A 14,138-nucleotide genomic window follows, 5' to 3' on the forward strand; every position below is an offset into this window, starting at 1 on the left:
ACAGCGATGGGGCGAAGGCGACCGGTGGCGGCTGTGTTCGTGAGAAGCCAAAGAACTACGCGGCTGCCCGGGAGACGCGGGTTCATAGGGTTGGCGCGTCACATAGGGGTTTCTGTCGTAGGGGGGACCACGGTAGGCGTAATCGGGTGGCTGAACACGACGGCGGCAGAAACGAGCAACGTGACCCGGGATGGGGCAAGCAAAACATATTGGGCGATTTTCCGCAGTGCGCCAGGGGTTAGGGTTGGCGGACATTGTGACTAGAAGTGGAGGACGTGCTGGGGTCGGGGTACAGCGCACCAAAGGTGTAACGAGGTCTGGCTATACCTCCGTCATAAGCAATAGCCGTGGACAAACCTGGGTGGCGTGGTGCACTTGTAATGTCGGCATAAGACGGGGGTACCGTCAGAGTTGTCTGCTGACAGGTCGAAGGATGAGCCTCAGCGACTTGTTCCCTAATAATCTGATGAAGCGGTGAAGCCACGCCAGGCACTTCAGCACACGAAGTCGGTATTGTACACGAGAGAAGTGAAAGTTGCCGGGCTACCTCTTCGCGCACGAGGTCCTTAATCCTCTCGTAGCTCTGACATAAGCTGATGACTTCACCGATGTTTCGTGGGTTTTTGCTCAGCAACATCTGGAAAGCGTCTTCTTCAATGCCCTCCATAATGTGTCTGATCTTCTCACTTTCGGGCATTGCGGCATTGACGCGCCTGCACAAATCGACAATATCCTCGATGTAGCTGGTGAAGGTTTCGCCAGCTTGTTGTGCCCGTTCACCTAAACGCTGCTGTGCGAGAAGTTTGCGCAGGGCTGGCCGGGCAAAGACATCCATAAAATCGGTCTTGAATGCGTCCCACGTGCTCATCTTGGCTTCGTTGTTATTAAACCAACGTTCGACGACTTCACGAAAATAGAAACCGACGTTATATCTCTTCATCGCGTCATCCCACCGATTATACGCACTTACCCTTTCGTAAGAGGTAAGCCAGTCTTCAGCATCCTGGTCGCCGGTGCCTTTGAAGATTGCAGGATCACGCTGTCGAATAGCGCCTGAACAGACGATCGCCGGTGGCGAAGGCGGTGGTGCGGTTCTGCTGTCATCAGGCATGGCGGGAGCAGAGAGTGCTGGTAGTGTCCGGTTGCGGAGTTCCAGGCTGGCGGATCGAGTGGCGTGTACCGCGAAGGTGCCAAGCTGGGGTCAGGATGGCGTGAACCCGCACACTCCACCAAACGAAGTGGTATTTATTGGGACGATAGATATGGTGCGACGATGAGCGGGGCCAAACCAAGCGGTCGTTTTTGCTCTTCGGAACAGGGTGAGCACGAGACAAGCGGGTGCTACGGGGCGTGACCAAAACTGGACCATGATAGTGTCCTGAACCTGGTGTATGCCCATAGACGGAAGATTGCCCGTTGCACTGTCTCCGCACAGGCGCATACCCCAAACAGGAGATTGTCCGTTGCAATAACTCGGTGACTATCGTCTTTACGAAATAAATAAAATACACAGACAGTACATGCCCCAAAACTCGTCGTACATTTTAAGTGAGGAGCCCACGTTTTCAACAAACGCGTCTTTACTTCCCTCAAAGACGTTACATTTTTACAAATCATTTCATATGTATTTTGACAACCTTGCCGTTTGCAACAGTCATCTTCACTTCTTTTCAATTCATTTACGTTTATTTTTACTGAAATATTTTAGGTGTATTTATGCCGCTTTCATGAAATTAGTATCGTTTAGTGCTCGTTGCCCGCAGTCAGCCTTGCATTATTAAAGTTGAAACGTCATCATCATATACTATCTAGGGTCGACAAGCACTCGAGTGTCTGCATGCACAACATATTTATCGTCGATTGATGTGCCCTAAGGCAGATAACTGTAGAAGACATGGAAAGAGAAATGACGGCTGTCATTACACCCGAGCTCTTTTATGAACTCAAGGTCAGGCCTTTCGGGTACGGCAACCCACCGGAAACCTTTGTAACTAAAGATGGCCTCGTTACCCCTCGTCTCCTGTCTTCGCGGGAACACAAGTATTCAGTAACAGAGCCTTAGTGCATTGCCCATGTGTTTACTATGAGTAAATCGTGTCCCTGAATATAGGATAGGCCATTTACCGATGTGACTAATCACCACGTTGCATGTTGGCTTTCATCGCTAAAACCTCCAATTGACTGCTGCGGCACCTTTTACAGTATGCGTTCGTGGTCGCCTACAAGTGTATCCGGTTCCTAAAGGTTGCGGACTCCTTGTGTCAACATCTGCTCTATCCACCGAAGAATGCCGATGCAGATATTCACACCTGTGTGCTTGCAATTTTTGATTTTCCCCACATCATCGCCGAACAATGCTGCAAGATTTCGCTACGCTCATTTATTTACCGTCTCTTTGTCAAGTCATGTCACTCCAGCAATACTGCATTCGTTCTTCGCAATGGTGTGTTATACCATTGAGACATTTCAGCTGATCGGCGCCACTTCTCATGGTTCTCGCACATGTGGGTCTCGACGTCATTTATAAGATTTATGACGAGCCCGCGGCTGGTTACCGAGGAGTGGCTCGCACTTGCGATCACGTGCGTCACTGTCTCTTTTACCCCAGGTATTATCACATCATTCCCCCATTGCGTGTAATCTTCTGAGCTGTGGCCACGTGGGAAAACGCCCCAGTCATTCCTACCAGTCTTCTTAAACCGATGGAGATACCACTAGAACCATTTTATCTCTTTAGCTCGGACCTTCTTGCACCCTTTCCTTTCTCAACATATAAAAATTGCTGGATCGAGGTCGCTACAGGTTACTCCACTCGCTATGCCGTTACGCGGGCATACCGCATTGCGTGTGCCATGAACGTAGCAATTTCTTCAACATGTCGCAGTTCTGTATCACGGGGCACCTTTACAATTGCCTAAGTAGTGTCGTCGCTAATTCCTCTCTCACGTCATCGCGCGATCCTCTTCAGTTGCTTCTGTCAAACACAAAAAGACCACCGCCTGTCATACCAAAACCAGTAGACTTACGGAAACGCTAAAAGCGGTGCTCACCAATAGGTTGTTTTTGTGTGTATCGTCCGATCACCATGGCTGGGACGCTCCAGAGCCAGGTGTGATATTCACCAACAATTCTCCACGCCACCATACGGCTGGGGACTCGCCAATTTACCTTTCATTCGCTGAGAGCCAAGTTTGTCTATGCACCTCCCGTTTACTGATCAACTGCACCATCCACCGAGTATGCACTCCAAATCATAGCAAAAGCTGACGTGGCCCGCCAAGCTCCCCGGGAACGTCTTTCTGCATCATAGGCTGTCGAAAAGTGTAATACGATTACAGCACCGCCCGGACCACTTGTCTCCTAGATCTCTTGTCTTGCTGTGCCCTTTTTCCGCCGTGTTGGCCTTTTTGAGAAGCTTCTCTGTTGATACGCTCACCCTCATGGCATCGTTCCCCAAGTTACTGCCATGACGCATGAACTTGTTCCTATTGGAGCACCGGCTTCATTTGTACCTGCCTGGTGACATCGTCCACTTCGTACATCTAAGACTATTTCTGTCCAAAGACCCGATTAAAACTGCCTACCGTGACCATAGCTTGCGCCGAGACAACGATTTACATCCCGGAGGTTCATGTAACATACCCTGTCGGAGGAAACATCGCCGATAATAGGAACAACAATGTTTAAAGCGCATGGTGTGATGGCTTCGGAACGATGACGAAGAGCACGCTCAAAGCTCAGTTAAGCTCGCCGTCTGAAAGGCCACTACCTGTCATAGGTTTCCCATTTTGTAGATACTGCCAGATGGGTTTATTTCCAAAGAATAGGCAGCAGGGTGCTTAGCGAAGGCAGCTCAGAGCAAGCGGGAAACACGGATGGCTCTCACGTGCTCTTCTCGCGGCCCACGACAATGGCAAGAAGCCCCACCCTATGATGATGCGATGGGATCAATCGGGCAGGACGAGAAACTTCATAATACACAGCTCCTTTTCTGCTGGAATCCGGGCGGTGCAAACTGCGAGGCGCTCGACGTGATGTGCCGTGGCATTGCGGTTATGGAAACGGGAAATAGGGATTGTTACTTTTCTTATTTTACGGCAAATCTCTTCGTCCATAATTGATACCTCAACTCGAGTGGAAACAGAAAAGTGCTTTTGAAGGAGACAGAAAAGTGCTTCGGTAGTTTGATGGCGCCGCCGTTCTCGTCTCAGGAACTGCGGCGATCATTTTTGCTCCTCGGCATTCTGATGATGCCGCAGTGGCGAGATGGAACAGGGTCGAGGAGAGAAGGACTCACGGGAGCCGTAAGGGAATTTGTCAGGAGAATGCGGAGGATAGGCCGCCTCAAAAGGGGCATCGTTTTATTACTGGTTAGGAATATACGCGTTAACTGAGTATGCTGGCCGTCGGTCAGAGTCTCCTGGCGGCGCAACCCCACGGCGTCAATGGCACAGGACGTGGCCATAAATTCTGCACAAGAAATGTATCGGCCTGGTATCAAGTATTCGCCATGGCTTGGCCTGGCGCGGTTGCGAGGGTACCTCAATAAGGTGTGCAGCGACTGTGGGTGGCAGAAAGGCACGTATTGGGTAGGTAAAACCGGGTCCGCAGCTTCAGCGTAGTAAAGTAGAGTTGCAACATGGCAGGGCTCGGAAGCAGCTGGTATGGTTTCGGCGACATGATACCGAATATTTTCAATGAGCGGCGTCGACAGGGCATTACATTGTTCCTGTGACGACTGCAATAATAAACAAGACAGGACAGAGATCTGCCGGGCGAAGTCCTCAGAGCAAGCTCCTTGATGCGAGGCAGTAGGTACGGGAACAGAGTGAGTCGTCACGGTCCTATGGTCAGCGACGAGTCAAGATGCGCTGTCTGCGGAACTCATCATAATATTCGCGCACGCGTTTAGCTACGCCTATGCTTGGGGGAATTTTCGCAAGCAACATCTGGAACATGCCTTCGTCTATTCCTTTGATGATGTATTTGGCGGCGTCTTGCTCAAGCATCAACATGGTCATGCACCAGAAGAGATCTACCACATCCTTAATGTATCTGGTAAAGGTCTCACCGCCGTGTTGAACCTGCTCTCTTTAGTACTGCTCCGTACGAAGCTTTTGCCCATCTGGGAGGTAGAATATGCCCGAAAAGTTCGCTTTAAATGCGGCCAGAATGACGTATCATGTTAATAGTCCTGATAATGTTGTTTGGCCACCCCATCAAGGAGAAACCAACGTTACTGAGCTTCGTGACATCGTCCCACCGATTGTCCGAGCTTAATATCTCAGAAGGCGGTCGTCTGTGTGACTGAACATCAGGGGGTCACGCTGTTACGAAGCGGGTCGCTCCGTAACAGGTGACCACAGGACGAAAAGTTCACGCCGTGTGTTGGGCATCACCAGGAATGGCTGATTCAGCTAAAGAAGGCAGGGTGCGACTCCGGAGCTCCAGCTCGTGGGTCGACAGGCTGAGGCTCAGACACAGGACCCGCAGTTCCACCAAACTGTAGGTTGTGTTTATAGCACAAAAGTATCATGCAGGGTGCGTAAAAGAGGCAGTCGAGAACAAGGGCGCCACTCGGCTGCTCTCACGTGCTCCTCTTGCGGTCCACGTCAACGATGCTTACTGTCCGGCACGCTGCTTCTTCATTCTTCTTGTACCATGGCCAATCCCCTTGAGCTGCTCCAAAATATATATTAAGGAATTGCTGACCGCTGTTACCACGAGCGTAACTATGTACGGATGGCTGTTCAGCCGGCTTCAGTGTGCTTCTTTTCCTTCCACAATACCATACATTTAAATTGTCACGCGGTGTCGCTAGGTCGTCTAACAACAATATGTTTCTGGGAGATAATGTTTTATCTTCCTATGGTGATGTACCGGGCAACTGTATCGCAGGGTCTTTTGCCATTCAGGCTAGTTAGCTTCTGTTTTGCTCTTCAGGTGGGGCTGAGAGATGACACTCTAGGAACTGTGCAGGCTCCAATGAGTTTTGATCTTGTGGTCCAAATCGAGGATGCGGCTGTTGGCAACAAGGTTGACTAGTTGTTTACCGGTGTTCACTTCGACGACAATTTCTGCCGTGCTCAGTCTACGGTGGTCTACTTTTTGTCTACGGTGGTTTTCATGAATTTTGCTACCAAGAATATAGACACTGAAAAAACAGGTTATGCTTCTGCAACTGGCTCGATCGCAATAATTCATAAATATGTGTCCGGCTTAGAAACAATGGTTGCAGATTAGGCCTAAATTATAATTTGGTGCGGTAAATTTTCAGCGGCCGATCGTGTTTCGTGTGACAGGTTCCGCTTTACCACAAAAAATACGAAAATATCAGGGAGGCAGGGTACTTCTTCGCTGACCTTATACGGAGGCCAACGACATCTTAAAGCCTCTTTTTGGCAGGGAAACAATGAGTCGAGTGGCCGTAGCTTGGGAATGCTTCCGGCAGACAAGCTTCAAGGATTGTAATCTCGGCATCAACATACAGCCAAACCAGGGTATAACCAACTGTAATATGCACCGCTATAAGTTTTATATAACCAATATTTCTATTGCCGAACTCGTCTCTAACGGTTTCTGTTACGAGTTCATATTCACGTGGGACCCCCTGCCATCCCCAGGAAGAGAAACTAACCCTTAATTTATGTTTTTACCTCACACAAAACAATCCATTTGTTGCATACGCTAATGTTTCTTTCCGTCTTAGATGCCTATTTCAAAAAAGCGCGGTTATTTTTCTTTTCACTTTAGTTTTGAGGGAGGCGTTGTTTGCGCCAGCTGAAGACCGGGTCCTTCAGTATCTGAGTAATATCGGGAGAGCACGCAGACTGGTAAAAGACACTCAGGAATCCTCAACGGACACTCTTTTCTGTACATATCATGGAACGTTGGCGAGCTCTTCGCGCAGTTTATCGATCATGCCGCCTAGGTCCGGACTCGGTGACTGAATGTGCACGTCACGAATCCCGTGCATCGAAAACAGATCAAAGGTGTCAGGCGTCACGTCGCTTGAAGCGAGGCTGAACGTCCTAATCGCGGCGAAACAGCATGTCAATCGCCTCTCCGAGACCGCGCATTTCCGTGGCAATTGTCGGCGCAAAGAGTTCGATATGTAGGTTGTGAACTTTGTTATAAGGAATATGCTTCCCATGCATTTTCGTAACGAATTTGCGTGTGCTCGATATATAGCATCATTAGCTCTATCCGGGTTCGTTATGATCGGCTTTGATTAAATTGCGTCATTTTGGTGCAGCCTATGCAGGGGGGGCGATCGTAGGGGTTTGCGTTGTCACCAGTGCTGCCACCTTGCATACACAAGGTGCAGCGTGCGCGATGGCGCACATACGTATGGGCTCCGGAGACTTCGCAAATACTCCGAAATAATAAAACGCCAGCTACCTCTAGAAATATTATAGAGATTACACCACCAGTGCGTCCTTTCATGATGACATATGCTGCACAGGGCTGTGTGCCTCGAGCATAGCCGTACGCAACTAAGCTAGAGGTCGCGTTTTTGCCAAGGTTGCCACCATCAACGGCAAGGCGAGACTTTAGTAGGAGAAATTCGTGTCAAGTGGTTTCCGCCGCCCGGGGGCTAATCCGGTACTTTCTCAACCACAACGCGACGGCAGAGTCGGAGACGCGATCACTTGCCCTCCGCTCCTTCGAGACCGACCTTCTGTGGCGGGCCGGTCAGGCCGCCCCCATACCAGAGCCTGAGCCGGGTGGATGCAGTGCTACTATGGCAGATCCAGACCATTTCCGTCTGCGCTTTGGCAGTGGCTGTACAGGTTTCATCCAGAGTTTTATTTGACGGGTTTCTGTCAAGTGTGTGGTGTGGGGCTTGCACAGCACTGCCACATTTTCTGGGAATGTGCCCGGTTTTCAAACAGAGCTCAATCAAGGACTTATTCACTGCAGCTTCACGACGCAGCACAACATAACGACATGGAGAGTGAACACTTCTCCGTCCCGGAAATCCAGGATGTGTTCAAAAAGCACAGAGTAGGCGACCCGGCCACGGCACACGTTGGCGCGGCGCCTAGTAACAGCAAACCCTAGGACTTCTCCGTGCCCGCGTCGCGGGGCTTAAAAACAGTCGTCTTGCAGGCAAAAATAAAGTTTTTTCTTATCCTAATGGAGCGAAACCCGCTGTCTTATTAAACAACTGAAATGCATACAATTGTCGAATCAGTGGGCCATGGAAAGAACAGGGAAAGTCATTAGGTTACGGCTATGAAAAGAAATTTGTTATTCAGACAAAGCCCTCTAGTAGAATATAATTTCAAAAGAAAAAATGAGATTTGGGTATGCTCGTGTACTATAGTTTGGGGCAAAACTATACCCGGTTACAACTTAAGAACGGCACCACCTCATGTAGTGTATCACTCCGCCGAAGCTCCGGACCCGTGACGTCAGTGCGCGCGCATTTTGAAAGAGGATCGCGCTAAATTCGTGACATCATCTGCTTTTCTCACCGAGTTTGTTTGTCGTCACTGCAGTAATTTATAGGCAGATTAAGTCCTAAAAGTCATGGAAACGACTCGTGTCCGGTGTGGTTAATGTGTGCGTGCGCTGGCGGTGATTGCTATCGGTTGTTTATCTTGCGTCTCTCATTTCAGAACTGATCGATTGTCCACACCTCACCCCACCTATTCGTGAACGGCGCGAGATTTCGTAATTATGACATACGAATGAACAAATAGGTTTTAATATAGGACGTAAAAGAGCGAGTGCGTCATTAATTTATATGACTCACTATGTTACAAAGATCGATGCAGTTATGCGTATGTGAAGTACTCGATGTGCTGAAGCATTAATTTCGCGAGGTACGCAACATTATGCGTGTTTGACAACGACGCGGAGAACGATTTCAGATTTTTAGATTATGCTGATGGTTAATAACAATTGCATCAAACACTCTTGTGTTTAGTAATGTGTGCACAAACGCCACGCCAATCGGAGGTGCACATAGGTAGCGCGTTGTTTGTAAAAAGGAAAAAAAAAATAACAGAATTGCTCCTTTCAGATCACGCGTGAAAAATAGCTTCGCTTCTGCTTCATTATTACGCGTGAGTTTATTACTGTCTCTTCCTGGTTATTGCTCCTTACATGTGCATTGTCTAAGCACTGCCGTCATTTCTACGACTGTCCTTAATATAGCACTGTTACGCGTTTTTTTACGCAGTCTTGACAAGAAAGCCTGCGGTTTACAGGAAGCGACCATGAAGTGTCTGCGCGTAAAAACCGTGCTTCACGGTGCTGCACATTTTTGGGAAAAAGCGCTTTTGCGATTCTGATCGAGTCTCGAAATGGATGGTAAATTCTCCATTCCTGAAAAATGCTCTTTCGCAGCTGCCATGGTAATTGCGATTTTGACAACGCCAATGTAGGTTATAACAGGCTATTTCGATCACTTCTTTCAGATTTTTATACGCCCTAACACACGGCATTTGGAGTATCATTTTACGAAACTGGGGAAAATGCCTGTACAGGGAAAATTTTTTGGCGTCATTGTTACAGCTCACCCTTTTATGCCCATTTGCTTGAATTTACATCTGCTGGGGCAAGCTCAAAGAAATCGCAGGCCAAATAGCAAAAAAGTTTGCTTTTCTCTTAATTATATGTGGGAGTGAATTATTCACCCTTATAATTTGGCTAGAGAGCCGCCACTTATAAACAGCATTTGTTTTTATTCCCTTTTGCGCTGAAATGTTTATGAATGAAAAGTTGTAGTGTCTTCTACGCAAATTCAAGTGCCAAAACAAGGGCATGATGCAGACAGTCTCACTGGCAGGCATACTCATGCGTACGAGCTTGAGGTATCATGGACACGAGCTTGAGGTACCAATTTACAAATATGAAAAGGTTAGAACCCAGAAACCTTAGCAGGCGCTTCCTCCACCTCCCCGCCCCCCCAAACTAAATTGGGCTAAAACGTGTTGTGTGGTTTTGACATGGAGCTTCACTGAACAACAGAATGCAGAGTGCGACAGGTGATTCCCTGCAGGCCTTCCATCTGGATTTACCACTAGGGCACTACCACAGGTGTATGAAGACATTAACAGTGCCCGTACACAGTTTTGTTCAATGTTTCCTCCACATTATCACAATAACGCACTGCTAAGAACCTCGATATCTGACATTTCTCTCTGAAGTATGCTTTACAGTCCAGATGTTGAAACTTGAAACTCGGTCCTCTTTATCACATTAAAACAAAGTTGCATTCAATGACCTCCCAATGCCCGTAATATGAGTCACATTTTATCGTGTCTTACAATGAGCCTGAGATTATTATACATGCTTTCGTTATAAGCAGTGTACTCTACACGCACAAAAATAGCAACGGCTGCTTTTTTGATACCATTCAACACGACACCAAGCCAGGGATGTGTTGAGAAATTGCAACTGCACCGTAAATTGTAATTTTTTAATTACATATTACATACATTGAATTACACTGCAAGCTTTGACTTGAAATCACATAAGAGCACACCTGTAGTCAGAGTTAAAAGTACACATCCTCAGTGAAAACACAACATCCCATACGTGGCGCTGCCATGAGAAGTCCATTCAAGCACATAAGTAGCATATGATGCCACTTAGAACACTGCAGTGATTTCCCTTATACCGAACTTCCAAATGCTTCCGGTGCAAAGGGGCTTAGTGAGATTGTTATACAAATCGTTTTTTGCCTCAGTACCTCGGCAACTCTTCATTGCCAGCAGTTTCAAATGAAATAAAATCAGCAAACAACGAGAAATATGGTTGCAGGTCACATAATGCTGCAAGGCAATTTCAAGCTTATGTGCAGAAGGTTCCTATTCATCAGGCACAACGCCACAAATTAGATGCAAAGAGAACAAAACGACATGAGCACATTTTGTACAGCAGCCACTTATCGTAGCAGCCATTTAAAAAAAAATTCTGTACTACCGCGAGGCACAGTCCTCTCGTTGAAGTTTGTCGCTGAAAGTTTCAGGCAGTCCGATAACTTAATCTGACAGTCTTGCCCTGGTGGTATTCAGCTTATCTTGTGCATTGTTGCAATATGTTGGCATTCGTTCCAAGGGCAGAAGAGTGTATTGTGGAAAGGTAGGGCACACATGGTAGCAACGTCAACAAATTTCTTGGTTCGACAGTAAATTAGCCTGCTAAATGTAGTCGTGCAGGCAGAACAGCCATTCTTATAAAAAAAGAGACTTCCTTAAAATTGTTGACTGCAAGCTTGGGCAGATGGTGGTTTCTCCCTGGTCGATGTAAAAATGAGCGGGAAGGTTTTCTGTTTTCTTTGCGTGCATTCCCCCGACAAGGCGCAAGCTCGTACTGACCTGTTTGCTTCCCCACAAACAGTACCACATAATGTAACGGGAAATTTATTTCTTCTTTGTGAGGGGATATTAACTGCATAAAGTGTCAGTGACAAGGGAGAGCAGAGCCAGACACTCTCAGCTTGTACACTAATGCTCGTTTTGTGGGACAGTGATAGGATCCATGCGGACCCGGGACGTCAGTGGGGTGCCGCCCCGCAACACATGGCGGCATGGCACGTCTCAAGCTCACCTGGACCGCTTCTGCGTTACCAGGGACTTCTTGCAGTGGGTGGCTAGATGCGGTGTCACACGTCTTTTCTGACCATGGACTAGTGTCTTTCTCCATATTAATCAGTTTGGCTCGTGTGGAAAGAAAGACCAGCAATCGCCGGATAACGAATCCTGACGCTGTTCACAAACCCCAACTCGTTGAAAAGGTAAACAAGACCACTGGAAACCTTGAAACCAACACTGCAGACGTGGCCGCATGAAAATATTTTAAGGAAAGATTTGAGCGGGTAGCCACAAAGATAGGTAGGCGAAGGCAGCCGAGCATAAAGTTACAGAGCGTTGCCTGAATAATACAAGATTGTCTTTTCAATAATGCAAGATTGTGTCACCATCCCCCTTAGTTTTATGTTTCATGTTCCTCAGCCCTACATTGTTGACCAGCCATGTAAACAACCTTGGTATTGTTCTAGAAAAGAAGTTGAATTCTGCTGCATAAAGCAAACATAGTGGGAGCATACACAGGTGGCAAGCTCGCTGTAGGCCAGACCGCTATTCAACATTTGGTGGGCTCTTAAAAGAGCCGTTTGGAGCTTCGGAGCTGAAGACTGCAGCATGGTAAGCCTCACTCCATTTGCTCGATGCCGGAGAGGTCGTCATCTGCACTCCCACAGCTGTCGTCGTCTTCCTCCTCCCCAAGGCTGATGATGATTGGCTCCACATGGTCACTGAACCCACGCGCCTCTCGGCACTTGTCCTCAATGCCAATGACGTGCTCAACAGCCTTGGCCCAGTTGCTTGGAGAAACATTCTCAGCTGCTGTGATGAGGAGCTTCCGCACAATGTCAATCTTGAAGTCAGTGTTCAGCCTAGCAACTTCACCTTTCATCTGCGCCCAGATCAGCTCGATGGGGTTAAACTCGCAGTGGTATGGTGGCAACCTCAGAACGACGCACCCAGCCTTTTCTGCCGCGACATCAACCCTGAACTTCACAAACTGGTCTTTCACTGGCGCCACCAGTTCAAGAAGCTGCTTCTTTGTCATCGTTGCATCACACGGGATACCTTTTGATGTCAGCCAGGCTAGTATGTCAGGCTTGCGTGAGGGCATGGTCGGGACAGTCTCCAGCCGCCTGGAATGGTAGGACGCGTTGTCCATGACGACAACACTAACCTGGGGCAGCTTAGGGAGAACAGAGTCAAACCAAGCCTCGAAATGCTCGCCGTCCATTTCCTCGTGATAGTCTCCCGACTTCGTTCCTTTGAAGACGGACAGACAGCCGTCAACAAAGCCGTCCTCGTTACCGATGTGGGTGACTATCAGCCGCGCTCCTCTTCCGGATGGCTGTTTGAGCCCAGTCGTCAAACCACGCAGGAAAGCGTCCTCAGACGTTTTCACTGTATCGTCCCCCCAAGCCTTCGTCACGGTGTGGCCAGCGTTTACCCAACTTTCGTCTGTGTAGAACACCTTGCGGTGCTGCTGCCTGTACTCAGCGACCTGACGAAGGTACCGCTGCCGCCAAATCAGCACGTCCTGACGCTCGATCATCATCGAGTTTCGTTCGCGTTTCTCGAAGACGAAGCCGATGTCATTCAGGAGGCGGCGGATGGTCCACGTTCGAAGGCTGGGAAGATGCTCACTCCTCCGAAATTCTTCCGCAATCTTCTGTGCAGTAGGAGGCTCGTTGCTCCGGAAGAGGTCGTGCACAATGTTTCTCAGCGCGCACAAAGTGAAGCTGTCATACATCGCAGTGCGGCGTTTGCGGTTCTCGCTTCCGGGCCTTTTCCGCGAAGGTGTTGTCAGCTTCCCGTCCGTCGCCTTCGCTATGGATTTGATGTCCAAAACCTTCCGAAAACTGACACCGGTGTACTCACTTGTCTTGCGGCAAGTCTCTTTCACGCCAACGTGCTGGTGCTCCCCTCGCAGCTTCATGTAGACGTTCAAAACTGTCTGCTGAACGTGGCTACAAAGAACAATGCCGCTGCAGTTCTTCCTGTACAGATGCTTCGGCGTTGATGGGCTCTGAGGGGGCGGTGAACTCAATCCAGACCGCAAACGCGACGAAGAATCTGGAGTCGAAGAAACAGTAACAAATGCGGCTGCAGGTGGTACTGCGTAGTCATGCTCCGCCAAAAAATCGACCTCGTACGAGACGTCCATGTTGGAGAATGAGATGGTGTAAAATGTGGGGACAAAAATACAATGCGTGAAGCAAAGAGGCCACTATACGCTAACACATCGTAATTTAAAAGCTAGTGAATAATGCATGCGTGTGTAAAATACAACACGTAAGCCATAAAAAGTAAACTGAACTTTGTTATTTTTTTCTTAATAATGTTTTGTTTTGTCATTTTTGCACCGGGTTTTCACTGGGAATGGCATTTTTTTATAATATTTTTACGTTTTGATACACGGTAGTTGTGGTAATGTATCTCACATTGAAATTTTAAAATCCCAAGAACATTAAGTTTACTTGTTTTGTTTTGGGTGGTTCTTTTATTTTGTGCTTCCAAAAACATTCGCAGTAACGCACTCTTTGCGCCGAGCGGAGGAACAGCCGGTTGCGGTGATGAGGTGCGAGGTGCCGTTCTTAA

This window comes from Haemaphysalis longicornis, unplaced genomic scaffold, assembly GCF_048455015.1.
Source record: "Haemaphysalis longicornis isolate Haplotype H1 unplaced genomic scaffold, Haemaphysalis longicornis Haplotype H1 scaffold_11, whole genome shotgun sequence".
Classification (NCBI taxonomy): Eukaryota; Metazoa; Arthropoda; class Arachnida; order Ixodida; family Ixodidae; genus Haemaphysalis; species Haemaphysalis longicornis.